A 19352-nucleotide genomic window follows, 5' to 3' on the forward strand; every position below is an offset into this window, starting at 1 on the left:
CTCTAAGTTTCCGACACTATTTACTCAAGGGCTTTAGTTATGAGTACATTTGAAGTTTTTTCTTTTGGTTTTTCACTATCAAGACTTGGGAAAATAAAACATGATTTCCTAAGTGCAGCATTTAAACAGATACAAACCATCAGCGCGAGCAAGGAGCCTTTCAATAGGGACCATCCCTGGGGCCTCTTCAGTTGCAGTGTCTTTAGGGCTAAGCGGCACCCTGATCACTGGGGAAGGTTTAGGGTTAAAGAAACTTTGACGTCACAGCTCAAGCCCAAATGCCAGTTCTAGCAGGATGCGTGTAGGATCTTAAAAGCTACAGAGACCCTTAGCTATTAAATGGCCTTGAAAAAATCTAGTCACTATAGCTCCTGGTCACTTTCTCCAGTTTGAAAGAAAAAAGAAAAATATAGGCTCAGGCCTGCCAGGGGTCATCTATGGGAACTCAGATCACTCAACACCTCTGGGACATGAGCCTGGTTCCATTTGCTTAGATCCTCAGAGAACACCTTATTAAAGTGTCCACTAACATGAGAACTATAGATCTCACACCATCAATAAAAGCTAATGTTCAATAAATTATGTGTCTGGCAGACAAATTCCAAAACTGTCACCCAGGTCCCATCGGTTAGGACGAGTGAGGCACTACAGAGCTTATGTGGACGTACTTTTGTAAGAGGTGACTTCTGGGTCTAGGCTATACCTAAATCAGATGAGAATTTGTCATGCACTTTTCTGATTTGTCTCACAGTGACGCCATGATCTAAGAAAGTGCTCCTGTCAGTGTGCCTTGCTTTGCAGCAGTAAAACTCCTACACAGATCACTAAGCAGCATGAAAAGAATCTAGGGCCTATCTCCGCCTTTGCTCAGGAGACCCATCAACTCTCACCATCATGTCCCACAGAGTCTTTGTTAATGGGAATTCTGTTCCAGTCATAGGACCCTTCCAGGCTGCTAGCACTCCTATCTCCAGGGAGACAAATTTTACTTCAAGAAAAATGGCACTCCTTCATTTCCAATGTGTCTGCTGGCATTGAAAGGACTGGGAAGGTGTAGCTCACAGCTCGGGCTGACAAGGTGGCTCACGGAGTCAACCCTGTGGAGTGTTGTGGAGTGTGACCGGCCTGCAGGCGTTAGGGTGATATCTTTCCTGGGAAATGACCTGAGGAATCTCAGTAATGAGATTCCAAGCAGGAGTCCTGAGAGGCCTGCTAGTACCAATCCACTTCTAGAATCAACTCGAGCAGACTCCGCCAAGCGTGCAGTGGAGTGCTTTGGAGGCATGATCTGACATTCGTTAAACAAGGAAGAGCAAGCCTACAACTTTGACTCTTCTTCACCACCTTTCAGACAGGACAGCATGCTCATCTCCTCTGTGGATTCTGTCACCCAAGGGATTTCTGACCCTGCAGAGGTCAACCAGCAACACTGCAGGTGGTGACCAGTGGAGAAAATTTTGTGTCCGTTTTAGATGGAAAGAAAGCGTAAGATCTGTGCTGAGGTTGTTTTTGTCTTATTTTTCTAGGAAAATAAAAGTCTGGCAAGCCAGAATTCTGTTATAAAACGAACTTTATGGCCTAAACTGACCACAGTGAAATAGCAGCCTTTTTCTCTGGTCTTCTGTATCCTTCTCCTTAATTGAATGGGTAAGAGCCAGTTTCTACACAGAGCTGGTAAGTTGGCCCAGGCTGTCTAAATCTCCTATCACATCCTTGGCAGAGATGCGCACTAACATTATGCCTTTGAAATGTCAGCTGAAGTAGACACCGGCTGCGGATCTGAGGTGCCAGACACCTGTTCTCTGGGCTCCAAGGTGTGCTTTTGTGGATCTGTGCCCCACCCACAGCCCTTTCTCAGCACATGCCAATCCTCCAGTGAACTCTGAGCACCTCCTTTCCTGCCCTGTGGGGTTCCCTAACCAATTGTGGGGGTGGGGCAGGGTGTCATGCCTTCATTTGGCATTTGAGTCCTAAATTCTCTGTCGGTTTCCGTGTCATCCTGTCCCTTCTTTGAAAACAGTGATTGTCAACCTTCCTAATGCTGTGACCCTTTTAGTACAGTTCCTCATGTTGTGCTGACCCCTAACCATGAAATTATTTTTGTTGCTACTTCATAACTGTATTTTGCTACTGTTATAAATTGTAATTAAAGATCTCATATGCAGGATATCTGATATGCAACCCCTGTAGAGGCCAAGACCCACAGGTGGAGAACTGCTGTTCTAAAAGCTCTGGCCTTTCAGAGATAGATGCCTTATTGAGGAAGCTATCACTTTGTACACCACCTCCCATACAGGGAAAGATTTTGAATCAAGAAGAAAAACTAGGGGAAGGGTATAGGAAACTTTTGGGATAGAATTTGAAATGTAACTGAAGGAAATATCTAATAAAAAAAAGAAAGAAAGAAAGAAAGAAAGAAAGAAAGAAAGAAACAAAGAAACAAAGAAACAAAGAAACAAAGAAACAAAGAAAGAAGAACTAACCTGGAGGAGCTCAAAATCAGCAGCAAGGCTGACTTCAATGACAGGTGATCATCTTGTAATCTATTTCTGTCTCATCCACAAAGAATTTTTATTAATGTTTTCCTTTACTGTGTCTAAGAAAGTATTTGGGGGGACTAAGAGATGCAGCAGAGGTTTAGAACACTTGCAGATTGTCCAAGTGCAAGTCCCAGCACCCACAGAATGGTCTGAATCTATATATAAGTCCAGTACTAGGAGATCTGATGTCCTCTTCTGACCTCTATAGGCACCAGTCACACACATGTGCTACACATTCACGCATGCTGTCAAACGTTCATACACATAAAATAAATTGAACCTAAAAAGAAATAAAACAAAGAATTATTTATGAACAACTACTTCTAAAATCAAACAGAGCTGAAAACTTCAACAGAGTGAGCACTGATTAGGTCAGCAGCCAGAATTTTCTTTTGGTAGGGGTGGAATAGTTTCTTTATGGTTGCATAGGCTTCAGAGTATTTCAATTTAGAACCCAATACAGTAAGCTAACACTTACCGGGCATCTTCAATATGCTAGAAACTAATAGCTCAGTCATACTTAGAATAGCCTCTAAGGTATTGTCATTTTTCAAAGAGAAAAACTAAGAGATGAAGGTACAGAGAGGCCAACTTTCTCTTCTGCGATGGTCCCTGAGCTTTATTTAGGGCTGCGATGGGATGTAGTGCCCCATTTGTGGTCCAGCACAAAGCTGACCCTTCTCTGCATTCTGACAAGTTCCATGCTCTTAATCAGATTCTCAGTCAGCTCTTCCAAGTGCCTGTTATAGTTACCTTTGTCTTTATCAAGAATGCTTTGTGCAGGGTGGTAGTGGTACATGCCTCTTGTCACAGTCAGGGCTACACAGAGAAACCTTGTCTCAAAACCAAACCAAACCAAACCAAACAACAACAACAACAAAACAGAGCTGCTTTGCAGTGTTGTTTACAAGATTTAGATGATATAATTTATCTGTATTATTTAGCATAGTGTCTAGCATACACACAGTAAGCACAACTATCATTGTTAATTATCACAACATCCAGACTATATTGCTATCTTTTTTTTTCTATATTGCTATCATATTCTGTCTGAAGTACTTAGCACAGTATCTAGCATACAAAAAATCACAATAAATATTCTATTATTTCCATTAATAATTATGACAAAATTCGGGCTTATATGACTATTTTTCCCAGTGAAAACCAGAATAAGAACATATTTTGATATTGCTTGAAGGAATTAAATAGGAATAGCCAACCGTAGATAATTAATAAAATTGTTCCTGATGATGGGCACCCAGATAAATTCTTTTAATGCTGCTCATTCTATGATTTCAGAACACTGGAGCCATTTATTTCCTTTATGATGTTCATTCACTGCAAATCTTGGAACTATAAAGTCAGATGAAAAACAAGGAAGCCTTGTTAGATTTAAAGTAAAAAAGAAATACAACAACCTCATTTTTAAACCCTGGGAATAATCTTACCTTGCCCAAGCCTCAAAAGGCTGGAGGGTCAAATGAGATAACAAGCTTAAAGACCTTCTGATAGATGGGTACCCTAACTACAGTGGTGGTGTTTGGACAAGACAACAGCTGGGAGAAATACCAAATTTACACAAGCCACAGACATTGTAGACCTGGCAAGCCATGCTGAGAACCTGGGACATGAACTGCTGTGGAATGGGAGCCAGTTTGGAGGGGTGAAGAAGAGTTCTGCCTTTTGGAACTGAGAAGGGAAAGTCCACAGAGAAACAATAGAAGGAAGAGGGGCTGCGTGAGGAACAGGTATGGAGTGTTCCATTCTTTCAGGCCATCACTTCCTTCTGCACAGCTGTGGATGGTCCTGCCCTTAGATGACCCTGCCTGAGGGTCAGCCTTCCTTCTAGAAGGGGGAGCACAATGCCATGGTGCTGGTTGCTATAGCAAGCCAATGACAAATCTCTTGGGGAACTTGGGTCAGCAGGCAACTTCTTCCAGCCAACAGGATCCTGCCACCTCTAAGCAAACTGTGGAATGTGTGACTTCAAGGGAAGGATTAATGAGTTCAAAGTCCTAGTCAAGCCCTCTGCCAAAACATTCACAAAAGAGCCCAGAAACATAGAAGGAGCCCCCAGCAATGGACCATTTTCTGTTCGCTTTTTACTAGTTACATGAACAATTATAGGCAAGAGGACACACAAATTCGATGCTTAGTGGAGTTTCAAAAAAAAAAAAAAAAGGTAAAGAGCTATAAGTGTTCATGTGACTCTCTTGCCAGCCAGTCAATTAAGAGGGAAGAAGGATCTTTTCAATAGGGTGATTCAAATTCTCAGTCGCATCGCCAACCAAAATACCATCCCAGGGCAAGCTCCCTAGCCAGTGCCTAGAGCCAAGTCATGTAGATTCCTTTCATTTGCCAAACCTATGTGTGTTAGAAGACTTGCAAATAGGCTCATTTGTTAGAATGGAAAATTGTGATTTAGTATCCTTGGACCGAGCCAGATTAGCAGATGAGAATGTTCTCTAATGATAAATTATGCTAATGTGTGTTTTGTTGGTCAAGTGAGATGTTACTTTGTATTTTACAACCAAGTCTGACCATAGGAGTTACTAAAGACCTTCCAATCAGATTTTTGGGGGAGTTTTTCTGCCAGAACTCCAAAACAATTCAGCAATAACAGTTGTCTCAAATTTCCCTTTAATAAACAAAGTTATCTTGGCAGGTTATGCCATGTTCCTTTGTGGATTTTTGCAAATCAGCTCTAGCTTATTCAGATACACTGCTTTGTAAGAGCTCTTGAATACCAGAACATGCTTGACATAGAAAATACAGTAGAGCACTGTTGACTGTGTGTAAGTTTTGAATGTTAATATTTTCATCTTTTAGGAGTAATGCATGCATACTGTAGAAGGTATAGAAAATCATGAAAGTGGCAAATTACTGTTTGTTTGGTTATAAGCAATAAAACCTAATTCAAATCAGCTTAAATGGCTCATATAATGAGGAAATCCAGCTGGACTGGATTGAGCTTCAGGCGTGGCTAGTTCCAGGAACACAAGCAGTGAGTGTCTCCTGGGAACTACATTGTAGGGGTGGAAGAGCAGGAAGGGGCAGATAAAAACTGCTGGACAGTTCATTACGAGTAGCTTGAAACTAAATGAATGCCTATATTCCCATCATTTGAAATAGCTGTGATGGGTTCTTTGTTGTTGTTTGTTATATTTTCTTGCTGTCTTTTTTTTTTTTTTCATGCAGATTTACTTTAAGAATATGTGGTTTTGAGCTAGATAGCTGGAGTACAGTAAAGCCAGGAATGATTTTCACATTGGCATGATACTGGCCTGTGACTGTCAGTTCCTAAAGGTAGCATCTCAGAAAGACAAGTTACAAGGTGAGTCTCTCTATTGCCAGTCTATGCTAAGAATACTATCCCAGAGGACTTCCTCAAGTTGTGGCCATGTTCTGTGTCTGTGCTTCCAATGTGACCACAGTACAATAGCAGTCAGCCAAGGTGGCTAAAACCACTGGAGAGATTAATTTTTAATCTTCTGTGATTACACTGAAGCAACCATATGTGACTAATGCCCTCTTATATTGACCACAGGATCTGTCTATATAGCACACTGCTGGAGTTCAAAGACAATCCATGCCAACCATATCCCTTAAGCATAAGGGGATCATGGGAGACTCAGGTTAGAAAAGTCCAATTAAAACCTTTTGCTAAGTACCAACAAAGACTCCACATTCTCAAGTAAAGCCCTGGTTCTTGGTGCCCTGGTGCACCAAAGCAATGCCAGATGGAAGTGTTTGCATTACTCTAAAACAAGGGGGAGGGGCGCTCAGAAAAGTTAGCAGACTGGGAACACTGTTTCAACTTGTAAATTGTTTCTTCTTTTATTCTGAGGTTAAATAGGATGAGAGATACCAAAGACAACGTGGGGCTTGTCCCAACTGTAGAACAATGGATTCCCACAACTATAATGACTGGCCAGTAATGGTGAAAGCATAGTCATGTTTGTACTGTGGCAGAACTAGGAAGTCTGGGGGTCACAAATGCTTTCTCCCATGTGTGTTTGTGTGTCTGTTAGCAAAGATCTCCGACTTTTGGCAATTAAAATACTGGCCCCTTTTCTTATTTCTGATCATTTTTATCAGGGTGAGGTTGGAAGTACCCAAAGTTAGGCAGCAGCAGAGGACCTTAAAGGAGTGTCAAACACAAGACTTCAATAGCAAATATACGATCCAATATGTTCATCTTGAAGATGCAGGAGCAGAGCCACTTCAGAAAATCTGTGCTAATGTGAAATCTGTTGCACACCTTCTGTTCTAGATTTCAGGCTCTTGAGAGCTAGAGACCCATCTGTCCAGTGCCCAAGGCAGTACACCAGAGGCATTGAGCAGAGGTGTCTGTCACTGAAGATTGTGACCAGTTGCTGAACACCAGTCCCCCGTGTCTTCTCAGAGGAAAATGATCAGGAAGATGTGCCTCTAAAGGATGCAGCTGAAGTCTCCACCAGGCTGAGTGCCTTCCCTCTGAATGTCTCCAGTCCCAGTGTTCTCCCAAACTATAGAATCCACAAAGCCTGCTAGTTCTGGCCTTGGAGATCTCCAGTTACTGTGTGAAGGCATCAGGTGCCGCCAGTTACCTGTGCAGAGTATTAGCTACTCTAGTTGCTGGACGTTTTACACATCCCTTCCAGATGCAGCTCATGCTTGCCCTGTGTAGGTGTTCCTGCCAACAGGAACTAAAGCATTCTCCCTCCACACAGCTGAGGCCCATTCTCATGACGTCTGTGATGCAGACAGTCATACCACCCACCTCCCAGAGCAGTGACTGGGCCAAACTGTGGCCCTTGGGCTACATCTGGTCTACTAGTCTACTATAAGCCAAAGCCAGCCATTCCAGCTCATTTTCATATTGTCTATGGCTGTTTTATGTTACAACAGCAAAGCCAAATGGCTGTGATAGAGACCATATGGCCTGCAAAGCGAACAGGTCCTTTATGCAGAGAAAGGAAATACAGCCTCTTGTGAGGACTGAACATAACACACGGTGAGCACTCAGTTGATATTAGCTGGTAATGCCATCCTTGTCAGGCTTCTCCTTCATTTGCTGTCTGTGCCCTTCGGTGGTCTCTCTGTTTTCATCCTCTTTGAGACAGGTAAAAACCAACATGTTCAGTCTTTATATACTCAGTACAATCCTAACGACTTTACCTCTGCCTGTTCACATTATATACACGTGTGTATGTGTGTGTGTGTGTGTGTGTGTGTGTGTGTGTGTGTGTGTTGGGGCAGGATGAAGCATGACTTCTTCACACACATCAGACAGTTCTCTATCGAACACCAACTCAGTGTCTTACAATCTAATGCTATTCGGGTACTACTTGTGATACATTTGAGCCTCACAGATTAGTGCTCAACCCCCAGGGTTGTACCACATTGTAAGCCAGTCACAAGTAGTCAGTTGGCAGCTATACTTCCGGTTGGCCAACTACAAATCAGAGATTGCCATGGTCCCTGCCTTGGGCTTGATTAATTGGCTAGGATGGCTCACTGAATTCAAGGCAACACTGACTTATGATTACTGGCACACTATAATAAAAGATACGGTAAAGGCTAGAGGTGAACATCTACTTATAAGAGATAGATGTATAGATATCAGGCAGGTATGTGCACTTTCTATGTCCCCTCCAGGCACCTCAGCTTGTTCATCAATCCAGAAGCCCTCTGAAGCCAGTGCTTTGGCGATGTTTCTAGAGGTTCTTTCATGCAAGCATGCTTGATTATCTCATTGGCCACTAGCAATCAACTTGACCTTCAGTTCCTTCTCCTCTCAGGGGCTCTGAGAGTAGGACTGAGAGTTTCGACCTTCTAATGATATGATTGGTTCCCCTGGCAACCAGTCCCTATCCTGAGGCTCTCAAGGAGCTCCCAGACATCAGTCATTTCAGCAGCACACAAAATGACACATCACTTAAGGAGTTTCAAGGGATAAGGGAGCTGTATGCCAAGAACCAGGGGAGAGACCAAATAGCTATTCATTATATTCACATTCTCATATCCTTGGCCCCAAGCTGGTCTTTTTATCTTGTTCTTCTCCAACTCATCCCCACTAGAACTTATTCAACATTCTTCTTGCTATATCTTTCAGACCTACCATTTCTCTACAGATCAAAACTACTATCTAATCTGAATTCTCTGACTAATGACATATGCTCACATCCTTCAAGCTCTTGGGTCCCTCACCTCTGCTAGAGGCATTTTCTTATCCAGCCATCTGTTACTTAGACATAATCTTATTGAGGGTCCAATCAGGGTCACCGTTACATAGGCTAGGTAGATGGTATTTTCAAATCTTACCTTCTTTTGCTCAAGAGACACCCTTCACCCAGCATAGAGGTGACAAGGAGAGATTGAGGAGATCAAAGCCATCTTCCCGGCCTATTCTGCCTCTGTAAGGAACACTGGAAACAAATTTTAAAACAAACAAACAAACTCTTCAAATGATCATACCCAATTGTGTTAAAATTTGCTGAGTTCTAACTCAAAATTTCCCAGACTCAATCAGACTTTCAGAGATGTTAAAATGTAACTCAGTATTCAAAGAGTTTGCAAATGGACAGAAATCAGTGTCCATGGGAGAGCTGCTGGACTCATCTAGAAGATATAAACTTTAATCATGGGAGAAAACAAGTTATGCTCCTACCATAGTATGCATTAGATAGCTTGCTCACAGAAAGCACACAAATTGGCCTAGCATCAAATGAATTTTCTCGAAAAGAACCCTTTTAAGTGACTTGGAACCTGAACCCCATGCAATGAAGATGTTGACCTATCTTGCTATTTATTGGTCCTGGCTAATCCAAATCCAATTTAGGTCTATCCACATTGTGGCCAATGTTAGGAGGGAAACTCCTAAGTTCCTTAACAAGACAAAGCCTGAAGTTTAATGAATCTCCACCCTCTGGGGTTCTATAGTCGTTCCTATATATTGGCTATATTTGCTTTTGCTCCAATTGCATTGTAGGTCCCTGAAATGAGGAGGTACAATTTTGTATTCCACTATTTTCCCTCTGCCTGAATCTCTCTAAACCTCTGCATGTATTTCCAGGCGGCACTAACAAGTTGAGTGTTAGCTCTCAGCTCAGGGCCTTGCAGAGTGGTTCACAGGTATTCCCAGGATGATTCCTTATCATCACCACCAAAAATATGGCAACAGGGGTGCAGAAAGATCAAACAAATGCTCCCACAGCTAAACAAATGGTAAAATGCTTGAAGCTGGAAGATTTAAACATAGGCGGCCAAACCCCAGACCCCCAAACTCCCACAGGCTGACATACTGAGCTATACAATCTCCTGTAATCGCTCTTGCTCTCACAGAGCTGACGAAATGCTGCAGGCCAGGTATGCTCACTTGGATCAGGAAAACACTTCTCCACAGCAATGTTTGAGAGGCACAGACATGAGCTTTCCTGGGGTGAAAATGAGTTTCTGTGGCCCCCTGTGCAACAAGCCGAATGCCCAGCTATGTCAGTTTCACACTGTAGTGGCAAAGGGCTCCATGGTATTTTTATAAGAGGTTTCTCCCTTCATAATCGCCATCAGAGGTGAACCACGTGCAATCTTTGCTTTCTATATTAAAGAAGAGAAGAAAGAGCAGGTCACTCAAGTTTAGGAAGAAAGTCTGTGGGAAATGTTTGCATTTGCAGCTCCTGGATTCTGAGGAGACCCTTAATTCAGTGTGTCTCCTACAAAAAAAAGAGCTCTGAGCATGTAATGACAGAAACATAGGTGTCTAACCTCCACCCCCTGAGAAGGAATAAGATTACATCATAGAAAACCATTATTTGTGATATTCATTCATTAGCATATCAACTTTTAAAAGGTTCAAGGCATTTGTCTATGTATAGCAATCATGTTTAATGTTCTTGGAACTCTGACCCCATGACAGCTCTTTGCATTCATACTGTTCCTAATATGTATTTGATAACACATAGTTATAAAAATCACTCCACTTTTCTTCAAAGAGACACTGTATGAATCAGCTTTCCAGTGACTCCTTGCATATATGAAGAGATTCTTTTGATAGATACCCATTGTGCCCAGTTAGACATTTACATGGTCTTTGCAACATAGTTGTTTGCATCTCACCTAGGTTTATTTTAACTACATCCTGATTTAGAAGGCCCATGCTGGAGCGCATAATATGGAAATAGGCCTAGAAAAGAAATGGTATATTTAGAATACTTGAAACTACAGTAGGTATCAAACATAGTCCCTTGCTTCTGTTTGGGATAATTGATCTAGTCTGGGCAATGCTAGGCTGCTCAGAAATCATTCCAGTTACACTTCAGATTTTAATTTGAAAAATACTTTAAGGGGTACAAAACAAACAGAGGTGGGTCCAAGCTTTCTTGGACCAGCAGCAGGAGCATGGCTAATGCAGATTCTAGGCACACAACAGGTTCAAGTATCATCTCCACTTCTTTGCCTTTTTTTTTTTTTTTACCGTCACTAGCAGTAAGAATCAGAAGACTGCTGAATTTCAAATGTCCTTCAGTAGCTGGAACACTGCATTCTAATGCATTTTGATGAGTCAGATTGGTTATTTGTCACCGTATGTTGGTAATGCAAAAAAATGTATTCAGTCCAGAAAATTAATCCAGGCAGCCAGCCATGAGCAGATGAATGAAAGTGACCAAAAGCATATTGGAACAGAAAGCCGAGAGGAATGCACTTTAGAGGCTATTTAGTAGTCATATCTTTTTTAATACGGAGTAATAGGTATAAGGGGTTGAATACTCCATCTTTTTGTGAAGAAGGCAGAAATACTTTCTTTGCCTGGGGGAATAAAGCAGACACTGGAATAAGAAGACTTCATATAATTTTCTCATTCCTTGTATGTCTACATCTTACTTCTAGGACACATATGGATGACACTAACCCATGGATGAGGAGGTACAGTTGCCAGCCAGCTGTTTATTAGAGACTTGGAACGTATTTAGGTTTCCTGACATAGCTGGCTGGGGACCTCTTGTCTTGGAAAATAACAGGAAAACAACAAGCCTGGGCTAAATTTTGCTCTGTCACTGGTCAAATTTCCCTCTGAGCTGAGAAAGACACTGCCCTTCCCAGGCCATTGAAATGAGACAATGTCATATCCCGAATGAGATCATTAGGCCATAATCTCATCCTCAGTGTGATTTTCTTGGCAGTGTGAGCATTGCTTGGTGAAGTGGGAAGAGGGGGCTGGGGAGGGGGCAGGAGAGGATGGACATGGGTTGAACAAAACTATTCCTTTAATTAAGCTTCTAGCCTCGTTACCTTCTGTTCTGATCCTATCAGATCTCAATAGCTACACCAAGTCAAGCTGGGGTCAGCAAATTACTCTCTGTATTAGAGTTTTACTGCTGTGAAGAGACATCATGGCCTAGGCAACTCTTATAAGGACAACATTTAATCGGGCTGGCTTATAGGTTCAGAGGTTCAGTCCATTATCATCAAGGTAGGGACATGGCAGCATCCAGGCAGGCATGTTGTAGGCAAAGCTCAGAGTTCTACATCCTCATTTGAAGGCTGCTAGGAGAAGACTGGCTTTCAGGCAGTCCTAGTTGCCTGAAAGCCCATGCCCACATGTGACACATCTATTTCAATAAGGCCACACTGACTCCAACAAGGCCACACTTCCAAATAGTGACACTCCCTGGGCCAGGCATATTCAAACAACCACCTTCTGTATCAGTGACATGGACTCTTGAGACAAAGGCCTTTAGTGAGAATTCTGAAAATTTAGTTTCTTTAAAAAAAAATAGAAATATTATAAGAATATGTTTTCATTTTAATCCCAGGTATAGGATATGGGGATTTCTGCAGATTGCCCACAGCATCTAACTATGATTTACCTTGTGCTCTGGCAGGGGAGTGACTTTGCCATTTGTAATTGTGTGATGTTTGGAATTCTGGGGACCTTTCAGATGTATATAAATGCTAGGTCCCTGAGAAGGTGGGTTGTTGGCTGTTGTTGGCCACAGTCTGCTAAGTCATTATGTGCAAAGAAGAAATAAGAAGAAGAAATTACATATCCTGATGATGAAGGTCAACCTTGCCTCAAGGAACTCAATACGATGCCCCAAATCAGCAGGAAGTAGTCTAACTATAATGGTGCCCCCTTTCCTTTCTATCCTTTTGTTTCTCCTGTCTAGTGTTAGGGGTTGAAAGGGTGGAAAAGGGTAGAGAATGGGGGAAGAAAGAACAACCCAAAAAGCAGCAAAGACAAGCTATGAAGATCCCTAGAATTGAGCAGGTGTGTGTTACTTTAAGGGCTTTTCATAAAGGAGCAACTGTCAGAATGTGCTTTGAGTTCTCTAAAGGATGATATGGCAAAATGAAAGTGGTATGGTTCAAGTTGATAAGCTATACGGCAACTAGAATATTCCTGAGGACAAAACACCTTTTACAAAGTCACACAGGGCCTGGAGTCAACAGAGAGAGAAATTCCAGCCTCCTCTGACATTAAAAAAAGGGAAACCATAATGGAGAGCCAACATTTAGAGTATTGTCTCTAGTAAACCAGTCTTCAGTCATGGCTGGGCATGTGGTTTCACTCTTAAGACTTTTCTAGCTTGTTTTAACCATGTAAACAGACCAGATCCTGGTAGGAACGGACTGTGAATGTCATATCAAATGGTTACATTGTCATGATAATACTCGGCTATACTGGGTCTCTAGGGACACTTCCTCAGAATGGAAGCCAATGCCACACCAGGCTACTGTAACTTGGTGCTAAACCTTGTCAGGGTACCCGAACATCTGAGAGACCCCAGGTGCTTATTTAGAGATCAGTAGCCTGTGAGTACCTTCTTTGCATCCTGGTGTCCTTTAATCCTTTGCCCCTCCAACTTCTGGGAATAAATTCCCAAATAAGCATCCATCCTTCCATCCTCTTTTGTTCTTTCTCAGAGTGAACTGCGTTTTGGTTCAGAAATTATCCTTGCCCATGACTGTCACTTATCTTTAGAAAAGCAGTAAGGAAGAAAGAGAATCCTTGGAGAAGGAAACAAAGGGTCAATTGTGTCTTCAAATCCCACGCCCTTTGACTTTATTTCAGAGTAGCTCCATAATGCACAGTGCACAGCCCATCAATAATGCCTGCGAGAACACATCTATTCTTTTATTTGATTGCTCCTGATCCATTTTGACCATGCTTTCTCTGGTGTTGGGCCTGTAAGCCTGTGCATACAGTTACCAGATCCAAAATGGAGTCACGTTAGAGAGAAGACTATTGGCTAACAGCTATACCTTCAGTATGGGAATTTAGAGCCTCCCAACTGACAGGCATCATGTCCTCTTGTTCTGGAAATTACTTCTAGAAGCCTGGAGATGCAGAGGGGAAGATATAAACAGACACACAGAACACTCTGCCTCCCCCTGCCCCAACACCCTCTGCTTTCTCTCTGACCTCTGGCTACTTACTTCCAGCAGTCAGCTCCTCCCATGTGCTGGTCTTTTTAAATGATTAAAAAAAGCTATAGAAGTCTTATGAGTGAAACCATGTTCCTTGTAGTAAGTAACTAACAACCAGCAGCCTATGGTAAGGCTCCCATTGGTGCCATCCCACAGGTTAGCCTTGGTGGCTTGGGGTGGGGAGGTGAGACGCTTCAGGAGTAGAGTTATTAGAGTCTGTCTATCCACTGTCGACCCGCACACTAGTTTGATTTCTGGATCTGCTCAGAGATCCAAAGGGCTGCTTTAAAAATAAACACAACCAAGAACAGGAGGACATTTTTTTTTATATGTCACATAAGTGTATAGGTTTAACACACGCTCTGTCAAAACCCGGTGGAATTGAGTCAGCCAGAGAGGGTTGTACTCAATAAAGTTAGCCTTTGTTCTTCCAAAGTATTTCTTTTGAACACAAGTTTGCCTACAAAGCTACTTTTACATTCTAAAACGTCCCCAATGTATGACCACCAGCTCCAGATGTGTTAATAGCGCTAACACGGCTCACAACAGGCTACTTGAGTTATTGAATAAAATAACTCAACATGCAGCTAAGCCTTCCGACCACACACTTTCACCTTTGCGTGCTCTGAATCAGCTTTCAATGGGCATTAAATTCTCCCCCTGTTTTCTTTCTCTGCGGCAGTAGCTGCAGTGGGGACATTTGAATAGCTGAGCTACTAAGTACCCTTAAATATAGGTCTTTTAAGAAATCTCTGTGTAGATGTGAGTTCTGTATAGAAGTAATGTCCAAGGGAGAGATTGAAACATCGACATACTGAAATAAAAGGCAGGTGAATTGGTTTTAATTCTAGTCTATTATTTCTGACTAGCCCCACGGGATAACCTTGGACAAATGTCTTTACTTTTCAAAGACTCAGGTTTTGGTCACTCCAAATCCTGCTCTTTAAAAAGAGATGTGGATAGGCACATCTGTAATCTTGGACTTTGATGAGCATTGGCAATCCTTTGGGGCTGAGGAGAGGCAAATTTGCCACCGAGTTTGCACCTAGATGGTTGCTTCTAGAGGATCCTCTGATTTACAGTTTAAAAGATAACCAAGCATGAAGAATAAAACAGATATGAGATGATGCCTATGTTTCTGCTGCCACAACAACCCAGTAACCCAGACCTCATGGCTCAGCATCTTAATGTTCACATCTGGACATCTTTACATAGCTCCGTGTCATACTGAGGTTTACAGCCCTTCCCTGAGTGTTTCACGGTGAGTTATCTACTTGGTGTGACAGGAAAGGGATTAAAACTGTACCTCCTTACAAAAATCCCAACCCTGTCTTCTGCAAGTCCACATGACATGCCAGAAGGTGCAAAAGAGCGATGGCTCTGGGACAGTATCCAAGAAGCAGTGAAATTGAATCTCTTTTGCTCTTCCTCGAAGCCTCTGGCTGCTGAAGCCCATTTTCCATCCCTCTCAATATGTGTCTGACTGATACATTAATAGATTCATGTTTTTCACAAGATGCTCACACACCACAAGCATTCAGGGAATTCCTAGATCACTCTACATTTTTCCTAATTTAACATCATCTTCAAGGGAAACCACATGGCTTTGCCTTAGGATCATTCATGTGACATATTTTGTATTTATAGGTTCGGTTATAACTAAGATTACAGTGGGTTATAATGACAGGATCCCACTCTACTAACTGCACTAAGGACACAGAGAGAATGGATAAAATGAGTTTATTAATGCTAAACAAATATAGAAATACTTGCCCCCAAAAAGGAAATATTAAATAAGTAGTTATTCAATAAACTTGCTCTTTCCAGTATAATACCTCCATTACAGACAAATAAGATCTTCAGAACACTCGCCTCCTCAAGGGTGCTCTTGATATTCAGTTAACAATATTTACTTTTTCTTCATTCAGATTTACGTGGAGGAAGCCCCTGTGCTGACTACAGAAGCAACAAGTGAGCAGAGAAGCAGAAGCCCCTGAGGAGTGTGTGTGTGTGTGTGTGTGTGTGTGTGTGTGTGTGTGTGTGTGAACGTTTGCAATTAAAGCAAGAAAAGGAAAAAAAAAAAAGCATGCATTTGCCAAGTATTGAAGTTTTGAAAGAAAAATCTGCCCCCAAGTCATTTGTTTCTCTGACTTGGAAGCACAAGGGACTCCTTGCTTCTAGTTAGAGTTTCTAAGGTTCTAAGGAGGAGCATGAATAGCATATCTGTTTCTCAGCGGAAACCAGGTTTCCAGAACTTCAGCCATGTATTTAACACCTCTGTGAAATGTCAATCACAGGTAGTCATGAGAACATGATTCTTCCACATCTGCTTTCATTCATGGGAGATGTTCTTCAAATAGGCCCAGATACCTTCGGTACCTTGCTACAGTGGTGGTGTTTTTCTGCAAGGGCGGGTATTTTAATGTGGTTAAGCTGACAGAGTTGCTGACTGTGAGTGTTGCTGAATGCTGAGGAGCTGGGAGAGTGGGAGGTTTGCTTGGCGTGCAGGAAGCAGGACTTGGGAGCTGGAAATGTGAAACCAAAAAGAAAGAAAACCAGCCAATGGGATAACTACCATTGTGGCTGAACCTGAGGACTCTCAACGGCAACTCAAACAGACTCTAGAACTGACCCATGGTCTGAGATCTGGTCACATGATCCTCCTCCCTTCCCTCCCTGTCTCCACTCAGTGTCATGCTTGCCTCCCCTACAGATGCCTCTCAGCCTGGTGCCTTTCTATTTTCTCCTGCAGCCATAACTTCTAGCACATTTAATCCCACCTTTTCCTCTGCTTCGTCAATAGTTTGGATCAGTGCATACAGGAACACTACACTGCACATACAGGAATAATACACTGCACATACACTGTATGTATATGCAGTTATATGTTTATCTACATTCTATGCATACACAATGTGTGCATTTAAAGTAAACTGTAGTATAATACAGGACACCTGGACTTTATCACTCAGCTGCTGCTGGTCCAACCTCTTACTCTAGCCACTGATGTAGTATTGAGGGCAATGTAGGTCCTAACATCTTTGCCCAGTTCCAGCTTGTATTATTCCTCAGTAATGTATATGTGACCTGGGAGTCTAGCAGTGTGAGGTCATCATAAATGAGTGGAGAATGGGAGTTCATAGATGAAAAACTTTGTCCCATCATTCTCTAGGAAGCACTGAGGTGCACAGCAAAGCAGCTTCAGAAGGTCCTGAGGATCCAGCAGTTGTGTGTGCCACTGACCAACTCGTCACCTAGGTACTTATCTCCCCTCCTTGACTTTATTCCCTTCCCCCAGCTTGGTTTTGCTTCTCCTTTTGGACACATCCTGCTCCAAGGTGGCTTTGAACTCTTAATTCTCCTACCCCAGTCTCCTCAGTGCTGAGATTACAGCACTCACCACCATACCTAGCTCTCCATCCCCACTTCAACATCCTGGCCCATCACCTCTGCTTTTCAGGATGCCAAGTAAACTTTCTTTGCTGTGATTTTTCAAGGAAACCAATAACTGAGATCTTTCTAAGCTAAATCCTTGGTGAAATTGCATACAAAAATGAGTATACAAATATTTAAACAAAAAAGTTTAACATAATATTTAAAGTCAAGTCATATATTGCTTGAAACTTGGAACCTCATTTTAGGGAATGCTATTATGAAATATGCTGGGGTAATTTGGTTCAGACTCTAATCTCTGGACAAAATAAAATGAAATAAGTGTTATTATTCTGTTGAGTGAAGATGTCTAATAAGATCAGACTTTTTGCTTTTGTGTGCTTTGTACCCACCCAGCAATGATGGACCTCTCTGTAAGCAGTTTTGCTCTACTTAGCTTAATATAATTTTGGTAAAGATGTTTTAAAGCTTATGTTTACGATCATTCCATTTTCCGGGAAGCATTTTCTGGAAGCATTTTCTCAGGTGATAAAAATCTCAAAGCATGATGGTAGTCAGAGTTCTAAAGATGTCCTCCAAACTTAATATTCCTTTATTGTAGTATCAAAAACTTAAGAATCATGAAGGAGATCTACAAGTGCAATTAATATTACCAACCAGCTGACATGAAAACAGAGCAGCTGTTCTGAAATTATCAGAATGGGCCCAGTGTAATCCCATGGGCTCTTTAACAGAAGAAGAGACAGATAGGGGTGGCAGATGGGAGCGTGGAGGAGAGCAGGAGGATGCATCTGAGGAGATCTATGTGTGAGAAAGACTCAGCCCTCTCTTGACTTCAGAGAGGGGGGTAAAGTGGGACATGAGAACTTGGGGAACTTCCAGAAGCTGAGAATAAATTTCTGGCCACCCGGCAATGAGGAAGGGGGCGGAGCTCAGATGAGCAATCATGGAACTGAGTCCTGCTAGCAACATAAATGATCTCAGGAGATTACCTTCCAGAGCCACCAGATAAGAGCTCAAATTGGCCAGTATCTTGAGATTTTTGTCTATATGATAGACAGGGCAAAGAAATTGCCCAGTGATACTGGGTGATAACATATGTGTATATGTTACATCTGTGCAAACAAGTGAATGCAGGTATGTATGCATATGTGTACACATGTATTTGGAGGCTAGAGATGTCTCGTTGATTGCTCTCCACCTTAAAATTTTGAGATTCATTTATTTTACGTGTATGGGTATTTTGCCTACTTCTTTGTATATATACCACTTGTGTGCTTGGTACCAGCAGAAATCAGGGAAGGACATTAAAGGCATTGAACCCTCTGGAAAAGGAGTTAAGGGAGTCATCATGTGGGGTCTGGGAACCAAATTATGGTTCTCTGCAAGAGCAGCAATTGCTCTTAACCACTGAGCTGTCTCCTCATTCCACATTTTATTTTTTGAGACATGGTCTCTTATTGAACACAGAGTTTTCCAGTTGACTAAACTGTCATGTGGAGTACAGCCACCTGACACCACACTCAGCTATCCTGTGAACAGTGATGTTTCAAATTCAGGTCCACATGAACCTGGAATTGTAAATTTACAATAATTTCTTTAGCTACTTAACTATCACCTCAGCTCATTTGCATTGTTTTAAACTACTGTACTTGTAATATTTATTATGGAAATCACAGAATCAATCTTATTCATTATGGCCACACATTTTTGATCAAGTAATAATGTGTTGTAAAAACATGCATTGGAGTTTTCCATTGCAAATGGATGTGTTTACATACAACCAGGGTTTTTGAAAAGACATAGTACAGAATCAGAGCTCTATGGATTTCTTTAAGGACAAGTGTCATATACTGGAATTTTTGTAGCCATAAAGAAAAACTAAGTTAAGACATTTGGAAGAAAATAGAGATGGAAATAATCACATTAAGGGGTGGGAGAACAGTCTTGGAGAGGCAGATAATGTAGGTTTGTGTCATACACAGAACATACATTATGTAGGTAAAAGTG

General features: G+C 41.9%; 1 long non-coding RNA gene across 2 annotated transcripts in view; it reads left to right on the top strand.

Annotated features, from left to right (window-relative positions):
* Positions 1-1622: 1622 nt before the first annotated feature.
* The window catches only part of LOC105243939, a 48577-nt gene continuing 30847 nt past the window's right edge, over positions 1623-19352 (top strand). The window contains exons 1-3 of one of the 2 annotated variants that reach the window (XR_865473.1): positions 1623-1647; positions 15878-15920; positions 17122-17207. This is a non-coding gene — a long non-coding RNA (uncharacterized LOC105243939). Of the gene's footprint in view, positions 1648-6826; positions 7206-15877; positions 15921-17121; positions 17208-19352 lie in introns of those variants that run through there. The other variant, XR_865472.2, reaches the window with a different exon arrangement.

Source organism: Mus musculus, chromosome 1, assembly GCF_000001635.26.
Source record: "Mus musculus strain C57BL/6J chromosome 1, GRCm38.p6 C57BL/6J".
Taxonomy (NCBI): Eukaryota; Metazoa; Chordata; class Mammalia; order Rodentia; family Muridae; genus Mus; species Mus musculus.